At 41.7% G+C, this 12,199-nt stretch overlaps 1 long non-coding RNA gene across 2 annotated transcripts in view; it reads right to left on the reverse strand.

Annotated features, from left to right (window-relative positions):
* Positions 1-4,349: 4,349 nt before the first annotated feature.
* LOC137162980 (uncharacterized) overlaps positions 4,350-12,199 on the reverse strand; it is a 36,620-nt gene continuing 28,770 nt past the window's right edge. For both annotated transcript variants that reach the window (XR_010922593.1, XR_010922592.1), the window contains one exon: positions 4,350-4,987. This is a non-coding gene — a long non-coding RNA (uncharacterized lncRNA). The remainder of the gene's footprint in view (positions 4,988-12,199) is intronic.

Here is a 12,199-nt window from a genome sequence, read left to right on the forward strand (position 1 = left end):
TATTCATTTAAGAATTCTGAAGGAACTCAGATATGAAATTGCAGAACTACTAACTGTGGTATTCAACCTATTGCTTAAAATCAACCTATTGCTTAAAATCACTCTGTACCAGATGACTAGAAGATTTTTAAAAAAAATTCAAGGCAACCCTGGCAATTACAAGCCAGTAACCCTACTTTAATACCTGGCAACTTAGTTGAAACTATAATAAAAGAACAGATGATACAAAATTACTCAAAATAGTTAACTCCAAATCTGAGTGGGAAGAGTTACAAAGGGATCTCACAAAACTTGGATGACTGGGCAACAAAATGGCAGATGAAATTCAATGTTGATAAATGCAAACTAATGCACATTGGAAAACATAATCCCAATTGTTCATACAAAATGATGGGGTCTAAATTAGCTGTTACCAGTCAAGAGCGAGATCTTTGGAGTCATTGTGGATAGTTCTCTGAAAACATCTGCTCAATGTGCAGTGACAGTCAAAAAAAGCTAACAGAATGTTAGAAACCTTTAGGAAACACACAGATAATAAGACAGAAAATATCATAATGCCCACTATATAAATCCGTGGTACAGCCACACCTGTTGTCTGAGTTCTCACCATATAAATAAATAGAAGCTCATAATTAACACTACAACTTCTATTACATTAAAAATTCAAAGCTGCATCAGAGGAGAAGAGTCCTACCTCAGCTCTGTATACAATTCTCTACCATCAGCTTGAAAGGGTGAATACATACACACCCTGAACCTTCATCTTTTGGTATTTGCATCTTCAAGAAAAGATTACATGAACTATGGTGAAAGTGAGTATTATCAATTTTCCTCATGATGATCCCCTAAGCCCTGGATCAACATACAATAGCTCCCTTTTCTGTTAACGGGCTCACCTTGATGGGGGTATGGGATAGAATGGCACATGTGCCATCAATGGCTTCTGCACAGTTCAGAAAGCTCAACTGTTTAAAACCTTCTGATTTCTGCCACACTAGACACCAGGATCGCATGCCCCACAACACACTGTGTAATTACCCTGGAAACCACAGCCACAACAGCACCTACCATGGATTTCCCAATCTGATGGCCAACTGATTTGGAATCTTGCTAACCCAGAATATTAACAAAGACAGTTAACACACTTTTCCAGAGTGAGAGTAACCCTCACTCTTGTCATCTGGTACTGCACGGTTGTCGCTACCTCATCACTGAGGTACAGAAAAGTTTCCTTCCTCATTCTAAAGATCAGCAGTCCAGCCACTGCTGCCTGCCCGAAATCTCCAGAACAATTCAGTCCCGCCAGTCTGTGGTCATGACTGGACTCAAAACTGATGCTCCAGTTAAGATCATCCCCAAGAACAGCACCCAGCTATCTATTTGGGCAGTGGTGAGTGAACATTTGCATGATGAACTCCATAACCTATTTATCTTGGTTTCTGGCTCTCTGTAGATACTAGCAAAACAATCCCGGTTGTCTCACAAGCCCCACCCCATAACTGCTTTTCAAAATCTCCAGCCAAAATCTTTCCTGCTAAACAAGAGAGAACTAGGAATTCATAGTAGCCTTCATTTTGAGAATAATATTAGGAAATTATGTTGCGTCCAGGGGATTAAATGGGAGTTACCTTAGGGAACTATGGGAGTTGATCTCCTCTCTCTCAATTACCCTGAGCTCCCCAAGATATCCGACAAGGCCTATACAAATATCTCACAAGCCACTGTTTCAGGGAATTGTGCCAGGAACTGAGAGGTACCCAGAGGACAGTCCAGCTACAGGGGTGGAATACAGGGTTAGGCCTGGTCTACACTACAAGTCAGGTCAACCTAAGTTGTTTGTGTCAACCTAGTTGCGTATGCACCAAAATTGGTCTTCCACCAACATAAGCATCCGATTACATCAACACAAAGCACCACCTCCCCAAGCAATACACAGCCACAGTTAACCTACGTAGGTTGACATAGTGTATTAGTTGTGTGGACGCTGACAGTCCTCCAGCAGCTGCCCTACAATGCACCTGTCCCCACAATAGTGGCTACTCTGGTCACAATTTTGAACTCCAATGCTTGGGGTCAGAGAGACCAGAAGACCCCTTTAAATCCCCCAGCATATTTGTGAAATGCTTTTTCCTGATTGTCCACCTTGGCAAGCACACCTATAAGCTCTCCTTTGTGGTGTACACCCAGCAATGCCAGCTCCATAAGCACAGAGAGCTACTAAACATTCCTGCCTGAAGGAGGCAAGAAGTCTTGGATCTGCTCGGCATGTGAGGAGAAGTAACTGCCCAAACGTGGCTCTAGAACAGCTGCTGAAATATAGAGCTCTACATGCAGGTTGCATAAGGGATGCTGAAACTGGGCCACAACAGGGATGAGCAACAGTGCTGCAAAAAATCGAAGGAACTTTGCCAAGTTTACCAGACGGTAAGGGAAGGCACCAACAAATCTGCAGACCTGCCCTGCAGACCTGCCACTTCTACAACAAACTGTATGCCATACCTGGAAGGGGCCCCACTTTCTAGGATCCCAAGATGAAAACCCCTGCCACAAACAGCAGGCAGTGGGAGACATGGGATGCAGAGGGGGGCGTAGTCAGTAAATAGCGCCAGCAACCCTTCAGTTTACCAAAAGCATGTTCAACAGTCATGCTGCATCTGCTGAGCCCGTAGCGGACTCTTTCTTTGGTGATGTTGAGGTGGCCAATGTATGGCTTCAGGAGCAAGGAGTAGGCTGGGGCCCCAGAATCACCATTGGCATTTCAACATCACCAATGGTAATGCACTGGTCAGGAAAAAATATCCCTGCTTGCAGCATTTTGAAAAGCCCTGTGCTCTTAAAGATGCGAGTATCATGCACCTTCCCAGACCAGCCCACGCTGATGTTGGTGATACATCCCTGGTGATTCAATAGCACTCACAAATCCATAGAAAAGCATCCCCTTCTATTTAAGAACTCAGTGGCAACGTGGGGTGATGACAGAATAAGGATATGTGCACTACATATCACCTCACTGCAGTCGGGAACCCCACTGCTACTAATCCATCCACTATTTCCAGCACATTAGCAAGAGTCACAGTCACAGGATACACTTAATAGCTTTACACACTTGGATCACAATGTCCACTGTGGATTTTCCACCTCCAAAATGATTGCCCACTGACTGACAGCAGTCCGGTGTTGCAAGCTTCCAGAGTGTGATCACCACTCGTTTCTCCACTACAAATGCAGCTCTCACTTTGGAGTCCCTGCCCTGGGGGGTTGGGGCAAGCTCAGCACATAGATCCAAAAATGTGGCCTTTTGCATCCAAAAATTCTGCAGCTCACTTCTTGTCATCCCAAACCTGCGTTACAATGCAACCCCACCAATCAGTACTCATTTCTTGGCCCCAAAAGTGGCGCTCTATGATGTGGAGCTGCTCCGGCAATGCCAACAGCAACCTGGCATTTTCTTTTGCTATGTCCATTAGCATCCAGTTATTGTGCCTGAACATGTCCGTATCTTCCTCATCACATGCCTTGTTGTAGTAGTACTTGTTTAAGTTCTGCAACTACAGGAGAATCATGCATCCTGATTAGCAATGGCCATTAGAACTACATTGAGCTCTGTAGGATCCATGCTTCTGCCAGAGAAACAGCAGAAAAGTAGCACACGGGACTGTGGGAGTTTTAAAAAACAGCATGAAAATTATGGGATGGAGTAAGCATTACAGGATGGCAAGGTGGGAACTTGACTCCTAGTCCCCAGAAATCCCTGGGTTAGTCACTGGTAACCCACAAAGCACTGTGAAAATGTCCCACAAGGCATTGACCCAGCCAGCAGCACAAGGCACATTGGGATACCTATCCGTAGTACACCACATCTTACACTGACACAACTAGAGCCCCCACATAGGGAGTGGGGAAGGGTACACTTTACTAGGGCCCAGAGGCCCTGGGGGGGCTGGCCCAGGCTGCAACCCCCATTACAGGAGGGGGCCCGTGTTAAAAGTTTGTACAGGCCCAAAACAATGATGCTTGGGCCCTGGACACAACCACTCATGGTGAGTACACACTGACACAAGTGTCCATGTACGTGCGAACTTGAACCATATACAAAAGTCACTGCCTGTACACTGATTTAATTTACATTGACCAAGCTTTCAGCTGTAGACGTGGCCTCAGTGTGAAATCAGGGCAACACCTGAAACAATGGTAGTGCAGATATTCTGCACTATAAGTGCTTACAGTGGGGATAACCCATCACCTCAGTTACTAATGGTTCAATTCTCTAGTACAGACAAAGCCTAAGAAGACAAGCATCATTCAAAGGGGGGTGGGGAGAAATAGGAAACTAGATGTGTACATCAATTTAGATTTTATATACTATAAATTTTTATTTAAAAAATGATAAAATAAAAGTCAGCTATTCCCATCTATTCCTCAACTTAGCCATCGCTGACAGGGTGATTTTCACCAGCATCACAGCAGAAGCAGCTCTTGAGGAGGGATTGGAAGGAACAGAGGGAAGAGGCCTTACACATCAGTTCTTGGCAGGAGTTCCACGTGGAAGAGACAGCATGGAAGAAGGTGCAGAGACAGTTGCACAATAAATAGAAGACTACTTTAACAGTTTTTAACGTCCGAGGAAATGTACACATTTATCATCCTCCCATTTAACTCCTGTCCTTAATTAAGACAAATCAGTGTTAGGAATCTGACCGGTTTGCTGAGTCAGGCTGCCAGCCGGCACATTTTCAATTCTATGCATTGCTGTATGCCAACAGTCTGTTTCCAAACCAGCCTGCCTAGAATGTCTCTCTATCGATGCTCTTTTATAGTCCAGGCCGGGCCCATGTTGGGCACCAAGGGGTGACCCATCAGCTAGAAAAATTTCATTGCTGCCCCAATAGACACATATCTGGTGTTCACGACCAGGGTGGGCGTACATGCCGGAAATGGTGCAGTTTTTCTGTATCACATAATGTTCAAATATGATCAGGCTTCCAATCTGAAAAAATCATAAAATAAAACGTTAAAAAAAACAACAACTTAAGAAAACAGTCTAATTTTCACCAAAATTGGCAGAAAGCTTCTAAATACAACTGATAATGCAACTATATACTCAAAATAGTACTGTTTGGGAAAGTTTGGAAAATATATAGCCCCAGCTGATATTTAATGCATTTTCTTGTACTTTTTGCCTTCAGTTAAAGCAAAAGTCTGTAGTCGCACAACACTATGAGCTTGTTTGTACCATGTAATACAGCAAAGCATTTGTAATTTGTAGAATGGACTGATCTGAGAAAAGTTTTTCTGTCTCCTATTGTTATGAAAATATACAGATAAGACCCTATCTCCTAATTATAAAACGTAATTGATATTATCTGCTCAGCTGAGGACATAAGTGTAAAGCACACATGGCACACCTGTAATTATCTTCTTACTATCACTGAATACAAGGACAATTCATGTAAACTACTTATATAAACAGCAATGCCTCTTAGTAGAAGGGCTGTAGAATGTCCTGTATGACTATATCATGCAAAAAACAAAATATAACCATGTACTCTTATGTAACCCCTACATATAACTGAGCTGACTGTCTAATGCAACACCCCTTCAAGCTATATTTATTCACAAAAATGGTCACAGTAATTTACAAATAGTTGAAACATTTCTACTCAGAATCTGTGTCGGATGTGTTCAATTCCCTGCTATGACCCTCGTCACGGTCACAGTTGCATGCATCGGAACACACCAAATCTTCCCTGCAGCATTTCTATCGCCTTGTTGTACAGGTACTCTCACAGCCACGTTGCACAAAAGATGAGGATGGCTTCTAGAGTAGGTGGCAGCACCATCAAATTAGGAAAAAGAAGTGCTGTGCTATCTATCACCCATCCACTGTTGGCAAGGGACGCTTGAAGATACTGAATTGTTACATAATTCCATGTGTTTGACTAATAATTTGCATGTTTCAGGTACTGCCTGAAAAAGAGTCCATTGTTGGTGGCAGTTTCTCACTTGTTTTGTTCTTTTTAGCAAACAATGCATAGTGCACATTATCCAGAAGTGCTTGTTTCTTACCATAGTACAGTAAAGATACCAGTAAGAGAGAGAGGAAGACACAGAAGCAGCCTATCTTAATACACTCCCCCCAAGACATTTCAAACCCCTTTGTGAGCTCTTGGTTCTCAGCTGTTGTCTTCAGCATCTCTTTTTTCCCCATGTCACTGAAAGCTGAAGTACAGTCACATCCATTAACAGCATGAATATTTGGCAGTATAAGACAATGTCCATTCCCAGCTCCATAGCCACTCTATGCATGGGAATGAATTTCTTCTTTTGGCCAACAACAGTTTTGAAATAGAATTTATCTATCCCAAGAATAGAGCAATGTCTTGGGGCAGATAGATGCAACATTTGAGTCCAAGCTCCACATTAGCATCCTGTTTATTTTGAGTGTTTGCTTTGCATGGGTAACATGCAATAACATGCATGAATGTGCTTCCCCATGATCTGCTTCAAGTTCTGGTATGCAGAATCGTTATTAGGCACTACTTTCATTGCTTGTGAGATGTTGTGAAACCCACCAGCAATATACTCTTCAGGTGACAAACTTTGTTCACACTTAATGATCCAGTCACTGATGAGAAAGTTGCAATGTTTGATTTCCTCTTTGAATTTGATATCATCTGCAAGTATTGCTTTGATAATGGTGTTAACACAGTGGGGTTCCAAACGTCTTGCATTTGGACATTCCCTCTGAGGACTCTCTCAGCAGATTTGATTGATTCTTTTGTTGCCAACAACAGCAGTGTATTGATGTTTTAGTTCAAAGATAATGTTCAGCAGCTGATCAACCAGCTCCCCAAAAGTTTTACACTTATCAGCGCACACAATCTGCAGAAGCACCATAGGTCAGTAATAGCTATTGTTGGCTCATCAGATTTTTCTCCAGCCAAGACAGTGTGTTGCTCTTGGGTCTTTCTTAGCGATCCATCCAAGATGAAGAGGGAAAGTTGAACAGCTCATACTTTAACAAACCCTGGATATCAACATTTCTAGACTGGGCAATAACTGTCAGATTGCTCAATATCTGCCAATCAATAGATATTGCTTGTGCTGTCTGCTGCTTCTTTTGTCTGATTGTTTTGTTGAGATGTAGCAACAGATTTGAGATTATGCCTTTTTATGATATCAAAGAGGTGTACCTCACCCCTTTGGAGCCTACTGGTTACAAACTGCTTCATTTCTTGTGGGCCATTCTTTCATAGGCACAAACGTCCTGCGATTTCAGGTGGGGCCACAGTAGATGTTGCAATGTTCACAAGTGACTGTCTGTTATCTGGGCTTGATCCAGGTTCAACGCTAAAAGTATGTGTCATGTTTTCGGTCACAACTTTTATAGTATCTTCAACAGCAGCTTAATCTGCAACCAGGCGCTTTGTGGTAGCTTCTTTGTGATCTGTGCTCAAGGCTGCTTGCTATACATTTGTTTTGTCATAGCTGTTACAGCTGCCTTAAAATGTGCAGTCAGGAAATGTTTGGTCAGAGCCTTATCTTTTGTGCAAAGATGCAGATGCTTCCCACAGTCCTTGCAGAGCCATATGTCACTGAAGGGTCTGGCGGTATGGTATACTGCTCCCTGGCTGTCAATTTGGTGTCTCCTCCTGACATCTGGCTTCTGCTACGTTTACACAACCCCGTGTAGCATAATTCACCTGAGCATACTGGAACATGGTACAAACAAGCTCAGACTGTCATGTGACAGACTTTTGCTTTTACTGAAGGCAAAAAAGTACAGTAAAATGCATAAAATATCACCTGGAGCTAAATATTTCCCAAACAGTATTATTCTGAGAACATAGTTGCACTATCAATTGTATTGAGGAGCTTTCTGCCAAGTTTGTTGAAAATTAGACTACGGTAGAACCCTCGAGTTACAAACACCTCAGGAATGGAGGTTGGGCATAACTCTGAAATGTTCGTGAGCTTCAGCTCACTTCCTCAGATGCAGTTGGTAGAAATGATACAGCAAATAGGAAACATATATAGAAGGCAACATATGCATATCCAAGGGCATAGATAACAATGGGGTAGGTGGATAAAAGCCGGGTACTTGAGGCATAATGACAACCATTGAGTAGGAGGTGAGAATGAGTGATCAGAGCAAATTACTTCTTGTAATGAGATAGCCATTCCAAATCCCTGTTTAAACCCAGTTTGAATGTGTCAAGTTTGCAGATCATTTCTAACTCAGTAGTTTCTCTTTCAAGTCTGTTTTTGAAGTTTTTTGGAGAAGTACAGCAACTTTCAAGTCAGCGACAGAGTGCCCTGGGAGATTGAAGTGCTCTCCGACTGGTTTATGGATGTTATTATTTTTTATGTCTGATTTGTGTCCATTTATTCTTTTGTGTAGTGACAGTCCAGTTTGGCCAATGTACATGGCAGAGGGGCATTGCTGGCACATGATGACATATATAACATTAGTGGATGTGCAGGTGAATGAGCCTCTTATGGTGTGATTGATGTGGTTAGGACCAGTGATGCTGTCACTAGAGTCGATGTGTGGGCAGAGCTGGCAACGGGGTTTGTTGCAGGGATAGGTTCCTGGATTGGACTTTTTGTAGGGTACATGGTTGCTGCTGAGTATTTGCTTCAGGTTGGGGGGCTGTCTGTAAGCCATGATGGGTCTGCTGCCCACTGCCTGAGCGAGAGACGGATCATCTGCTAGGATAGGTTGTAGATTTTTAATGATGTGTTGGAGAGATTTTAGTTGGGGACTGTAGGTGATGACCAATGGTGTTCTGTTGTTTTCTTTGTTGGGTCTGTCCTGTAGTAGGTGACTTCTGGGTACCCGTCTGGCTCTGTCAATTTGTTTCTTCACTTCTCCAGGTGGGTATTGTAGTTTTAAGAATGTTTCATAGAGATCCGGTAAGTATTTGTCTCTGTCTGAGGGATCGGAGCAAATCCGGTTGTATCTTAAGCCTTGACTGTAGACAATGGATCGTGTAATGTGTCCAGGGTGAAAGCTGGAGGCATGAAGATACATATTGCAGTCAGTTGGTTTTCAGTATAGGGTGGTATTAATGTGACCATCCTTTATTTTTATTGTAGTGTCCAGGAAGCGAATTCTTGTGTGGACTGGTCCAGATTGAGGTTGAGGGTGGGCTGGAAATTATTGAAATCCTGGTGGAATTCTTCGAGGGACTCTTTCCCGTGGGTCCAGATGATGAAAATGTCATCAATGTAGTGTAGGTAAAGAAAAGGTGTTTGGCGATGAGTTTTGAGGAAGCGTTGTTCTAGGTCAGCCATAAAAATGTTGGCATACTGTGGGGCCATGCGGGTGCCCATAGCTGTGCCACTGACTTGGAGGTATATATCGGCTCCAAATCTGAAGTAGTTGTGGGTCAGGAGAAAGTCACAAAGTTCAGCTGTCAGGTGTGACATATGATCATCAGAGAGAATGTTCTTGATGGCTTGAAGTCCATCTTTGTGTGGAATGTTGGTGTAGAGAGCTTCTACATCCATAGTGGCTAGGATGGTATTTTCTGGGAGATCACTGATGGATTGTAGTTTTCTCAGTAAGTCAGCAGTATCATGAAGATGGCTAGGAGTGCTGGTGGCATAGGGCCTGAGGAGAGAGTCCATATAGCCTGACAGTCCTGCTGTGACCGTGCACTAAAAGGTCCCTCGTGTGTTTTAACATAGTGCTATTTGTAACAGTATTACGTCCTCCCGTGAGTGTGCACTAAAAGTATTACGTCCTGCTGTGAGTGTGCACTAAAAGGTCCCTCATGTGCTTTAACATAGTGCTGTTTGTAACAATATTACGTTAAAGTGCATCAGCAGGGTCTACATGGACCAATTGATGTGCAGCACATTAGTGTGCTTTAGAAAATCACAGCTTCATAGAACAAATTAACCCATTGTTTAGGACAAGCCATAAATCACCTTAAAGCAATTCCATTTCAAGCAAGGAAGCTACTCAGATATGACTCAATTTAGAAACTGATCTAAAATCAGAGCAATTTGTGTGTGTAAAAAAAGGCCTTAGGAGCATCAGTCCTTCCAACGATCTTACAGAAGCTCATCCACATGGGCAAGACCTGGGAACAGGCACGCTCCATATATTCTCCTTCCATGCTCTCCCAGGGATTCCAGGCTTAACTTAATGTTGCTCTAGGTGCTTCTTTTACTATGGTCTCACCCTCTGAAGGATCTTGGGTACTGGCTGGCTGGAGAGTTTGTGTCAGCATAGCTCCATCACAGCCACACTGCTCAGAAGCCAAGAACAGGAAGGCAGTGCAGGAGCACAATGCCTCTCTGGATCCCGTGCAGACAGATGGGTGTGCAATTTATTTCTGTGTAGGCAACAATCTGAAGTCTGTCCCCAAACTTGAGACAGAGAAGCAAGAAAACCTCTAGAGAAAAATGGCAGACATGATCTCTCCAAGAAAAGAGATCATCCGGTAAGAATTTTTTTCTTCTAAGTAATTTATGAAATAAAAACAAATAACCCGCAATACAATGTATTCCTACATCTCTCTGAAAATTGAGATGATTTCAATTAAATAATATTTATTTTTACAGGGTATGCAAATTAATGGTACTTTATTAAGGATTACATAAAAATCTGTGAAGCAGTGTACAGCAAAAAATTGTTTTCATGTAGTGGCAGAAATACTAGTAATGATTGCTCACATGTACAAACAGTAAAAGGTGTTTTTAATGGGAGACTAGTTCACAGAAGTGGGTGTTTAAAAGCCATTCTTGAGCTTTTTTTCCCTTAATTTGTAGAGGTCAATCATTTCTGAACCATCATTTGCAAAACAGAACTTCTGCATTCATACTAACATAAGACACAGATGTTCTTGTTAACTTTTAGTGGCCTATTTCAGCATTGTAAATATAACTGTGTTTTATCAGGCATCATAAGGAACTATCTGAACTAGTCCACAGTTTGACTCTCAATCCTTTGTGTATATATATTGATTATAATGAACTGAGAGGACATTCTTCCCACTGAAGTACGACCAGCATGTCCTAACTTATTCACCTATGATAATACTATGGCATTATCTGATAGGATTAGCAGGTACTTTCCCCCTTATTTATTATTTGTATTACAATAGTGCCCAAATGCACTCAGCACATACATCTACATACAGATACAAGTGCACTTAAGTTTCTTACGTTATAAAATTTCACTCATTCCAGCAATTTTTCCTATTTTAAATACTGGGAACGTCTCTCAAACCAGCAACGTTTTTAAAAATTGAAGAAACTTGATGCATAACCACTACAAAGTGTCTATATGTATATATAATCACACACACTACCACCAATTACATTTTTAAAGCTACTCCAAACTACCATTCTAGCCACACCTCTGTTCCCAACCTTAAGATTTCTTCCTTCAGTAAAGTCAAAAGGTTAGCTCTGACTATCGGAAGTTTATGCTCCTTTTGGACTAGAGTTAACCACTTCACTTTCCCAATCAAATGGCATCTACTATTTTTTCATCTCTCTAGTTCTATTATATTTTGCCCTTATAAGGCCTGATGGTGTCCAGAGAAGATACTGATGAACAGATGAGAAAATTAAATAAAATCCATAGATGTAAAATGAATGAAATGAAAAGAAAGAATGAAAGAATAAAGCCTGCAATGTTATTGTATAGAGGCACACCTAACACAGTATATTTATGAAGAGCAGAACATGCCTAATATTGTCATTAGGTTCCTGACTTGTTACACTAAGTTGTCAGTTAAAGATTTATACTAACAAGGAGAAGTGAGTACTGGTCTCTCTAATACTTACACACCCACTTAACATTATTCACGAGTAATATCATTGAAGTCGATGGGACTGCATAAACAAGTAAAGCCAAGCATGTGCATAAAAATATTTGAAAAACTGGAGCCCACATTTACAAAGTGACTGTGGAAAGAAATGCAAAGGAGGTTAATGTATTAAAATTACAAAAACTTCATATTCAACAGTAGAATTCTTAGAGACTCTTCTATTTCTTTTAACATTAAGAGAGAGAGAGAGACACATACACACACATATATATATATATATATATATTATACACACACGTTCACAAATGTATTTTTATATATGTACCTGACCCAATGCTCTAGTTACAAAGCAGACTGCTGCCACACAGGTTCCAAGTTTGGTTGTCCTGTTGAACAGGTTAGTTGAACAG

This window comes from Emydura macquarii, unplaced genomic scaffold (genome assembly GCF_026122565.2).
Source record: "Emydura macquarii macquarii isolate MOO-44397 ecotype Brisbane River unplaced genomic scaffold, CSIRO-AGI_Emac_v2 contig_2473, whole genome shotgun sequence".
Lineage (NCBI taxonomy): Eukaryota > Metazoa > Chordata > Testudines > Chelidae > Emydura > Emydura macquarii.